This window comes from Volvox carteri (assembly GCF_000143455.1).
Source record: "Volvox carteri f. nagariensis unplaced genomic scaffold VOLCAscaffold_20, whole genome shotgun sequence".
In the NCBI taxonomy this organism is placed as follows: domain Eukaryota; kingdom Viridiplantae; phylum Chlorophyta; class Chlorophyceae; order Chlamydomonadales; family Volvocaceae; genus Volvox; species Volvox carteri.
Window position 1 is genome coordinate 428361 of NW_003307563.1, and position 3695 is coordinate 432055.

Below are 3695 nucleotides of genomic sequence, written 5' to 3' on the forward strand. Positions count from 1 at the left end.
CTGTCCATGACAGTCCGACAAGCTTGCCAAGCACCCTCTCCCAAAGGGGCCCCAAAAAAGGAGATATAGTTAAGGAGTCGATGTGCACCTTCAACACCCGTCTCCCCAACCCCTGCATTTAACAAGGTGGCAAAATGATCCCGAAATACATGCAAGTCATCAATCGCGCAACGCTCCTTGAGTTGCCCTCCCAAGGCCCGCCATAGTGCGCGCTGATCGTGCCTGCACCTTACCACGAACTCACGCATTCTCTCTGCATCATATGCTGCTCGGGCACGACGTTTGGCACGGTTCATTGTGTTACGTGCCTTGCAGAATGCTTCCCACAAGGGGCCTGACTTATTCTCGACCCTGCCAGGGCCAAGCCGCACCCTGCAGGCAAGCATGTGCTGCCGGACGCTTTGGCATTCCTCGTTCCACCATAATGCACCACCCCCCGCTTGCATACCCTCAGGCCTGCGACCCGCAAATACTCGAATCAGCACCTTCCGCAGGAGGGTACTAATGCGCTCCACCGACTCCGTGCTGTTGCAGGCCCCATTCGATAGGTCCGTGATCACCCCATTTAGTGCATGCATGACCTGGGATCCATCAGTGAACAGAGCAGCATAGTCACGATAACGGGAAATCTCAAACACTGCTCGCTTCTTTTGGCAGCACCCTTTGGCACTCGTCCCAGTTCCTCCTACAGCTAGACCAAGCACTAGCGTCACTGGACGGTGGTCAGTCGGGAACCAACCATCTGGCGCGAGTAGCTCGCCCACTCGCATCCAATAGGCATGGCGGAGAACACCGGCCGAACCTACGAAAAGATCAATCATGCTCCCACCTGCTTCACCCTTGGGGAAGGTCAGACGACCCTCTAAATCCCCAGAAACACGGCCATTTAATACCAGCAGCCCTTGTGATCGGCACAGGGCTCCCAACTGGTGCCCAGCGAAATTGCAGACAAGGTCTTCACTCCTACGTCCGGGCACGTCTGTGTAGCCCTGGGGGTCCGTGTCCCCCGGTAAGCCCATGAACTCCTGCAGTGCTGTCAGTTGGTCTAAATCTGGAACGTCACTAACATACCCGGGCAGGTCAGCAGGCGAGGACCGGTGCTTTGTATGCTGTGCACTAGATATACGGGCATTTAGATCGCCGGCAAGCATCACATCCTCCCCCGGCTGCCGGAGCTCAGAAATATCTTGTTGGACTCTCGCGAAAGCAGCTTCTGCTGCTGCTGCCCGCTGTGCATTAGTTGCACCTCCGGCTGGGTACACTCTGGAAGTTTCAGGCGCAAGGTAACAGGCCCCCACCAGGAGGCTGTTTCCTGACAGAAGGTTGACACGTATCCACAGGACCTCACAGCCTGCAAGACTGTTGTTTTTCCGGACAATGGTAACCCCATGGGAGGCGGTATCACGCACGTAAAGAGCAACCCCACCATAGTCAGCGCGTACGGCGTCTCCTGACCTCTGCACCCGCATCAGGCGGAAACCTTCGAGGGACACATCGCTGTCTGGCACTGCATCCGTTAGTGTTAGTGCATTTCTCTCAATTAACAGTCAAGTTTGCGACGACTTTATTAATGGCACCTTCTTTACGGATGCTTGATCAAAAACATGAAGATTTTATTTTGGATGCTGTTGATGTCGTCTTACCGCCGGACAACTTGGCCAACACCGTGTTGGACTTCCGATGGACTCTGTCGCGCATGTGGTGACTTCGGTGGGATAACAAACATAAAGAAGCCCTTTGGCGGCTGTTTGGCTCTTGATGGTTTCCCTGCCTTTCCTATGCATAGGGTGCAACATCAGAGAGGCATCCCTGCTGCTTTGTGTCCCTGTGGTGTGTGCATGGTTTGTGGGGATCGTCAGCATCATTTCTGGGACTGTACTGTCGCGTTGGCTCTTCATGAGGCTCTGCAGAATGAACTAGAGTTTCCAGACCGTATTAACCGGGCAAACTTGTGGTTGGACATTCCACCGACCTCGGTTTGTGGGTGTGTGTGGGAGGTTGTATGCCTCGCGGCCATCAGCTCACTCAATCTCGGTCGCCGTTTGTTGTTTAGGAAAGGTCTTCATGCCAGCATGGCTGTATTAAGTTGTTTTTTTTTCGTTTGGGGCCTAGTACCCTAGAGTAATAAACTGGGTGTTTCTTGCGGTTAATTCCTATTTGTATAGTCGCTGGGGGGCCTGCGGCCCCCCCAGACCCCCCCCCCTCAAAGGCCGTACGGTGTGCTGTAAACAACACCTGACGTCTGGAAACACACATGCCGTACCACCATCGTTCTGTGCACCTAACTGCATTTGCGCCAGTGTCTCTGTGAGCAGGGCGCGGAGCCACTTTGACTGTCCATAAACGTCGTGAGCACACGAAGGGGACTTATGACCAAAGTAATGAACCAGTACGGCCAACTGACCAACGATTCCATTTCTTCCAGGCTCAAACCCCCATTTATTCCCAAAAATGTAATATATTACCAGAAAAAAACACTGGTATCGACGTCAACGCTGAACCACATTACTTAGGACGTGTTCACATGTGGGCGAATCAGGGTTGATTCATGCGAATTGGACTCTGAATTGGACCTGATTGGACCCGAATCGGAATTGGGGTCCGGGGGGGCCTCTTCGGGTATGATTCGACGTGATTCACAGTTTTCTTTCTCAAAACAAAGTTGTTTAATAAACCGTTTCTCATAATTACCATTACAATACTATAGGAACATTTTCCAATTGTTAATTCACGCAAAGCGCACCGAGCATTTTTCACGAACTCCTGCAGCTATGTATGTACAAGCCTGGTGATAATTTTCGCCATAGAAACGATACTTATACTGTTCTGTTCCTAGATAATGCTGGCTTGCCTTGGGTGATGGGGCGTAGCCGCGGAGCTTCAGCTGGGCGCGGTTGCCGTGCAGCGAATCGTATGTGAACACAATTCAGAAAGCCGCCCCGAATCGGACTCCTAATCAGACTCTCAATTGGACTACATGTGAACACACCCTTACAGTGTTATCTCTGACTTTTGGGCCCGTTTAACTATTTAACTGCTTTTGTGTTACATGATTAATTGACATAACTGTTGATATCTCGTCCAGAACTCCTGCATATCGTAGTTTGGCGGGATACCTGTACTGGTTCTGGAGCGGATTTCCGAGATACACTTTGTATTTATGGCAGGGTCTTGCCTTTTATCCTCGCTCTAATCCCAGACCTATGTAACGTATAACGAGGTGATCGCTCTGTATTCGCTGCTTAGTTTTCAGGTTATGAGCCCCGCGCAAGGATAGTGTCGCGGTCTGCCGGAACCAGCCAACTGCGGGATTGCAGTCTCAGGATAAGAGCGGCTCTGGTACATTTGAGCCTGGCTGCAGGCAGGGAGGCTACATACAGCCGGATTTGCGAAATGGCCGAACAATCGAAGCGGGTCCCGAAGTTGGAGTCGATCGCCGACTACCCGCAATGGGAGCCGAGGGCAAGAAATGCCCTGATTCTGGATGGTTATTGGGATGTAGTCAACTCTGCTCCTATTACCTCTGTCGAGAAAGGTTTAATGGCGAAGGCCGCGCTGATCACGATGGTCGGCGACAAGTTCCTTCAGGAGATTGATCAGTGCGCGACATCAGCTGCTGGATGGGCATATCTGAAGAAGATCCACAGCGAGAATCAGAAAGGGCACCAGCTACTCTACGACGCACAAATACGCAG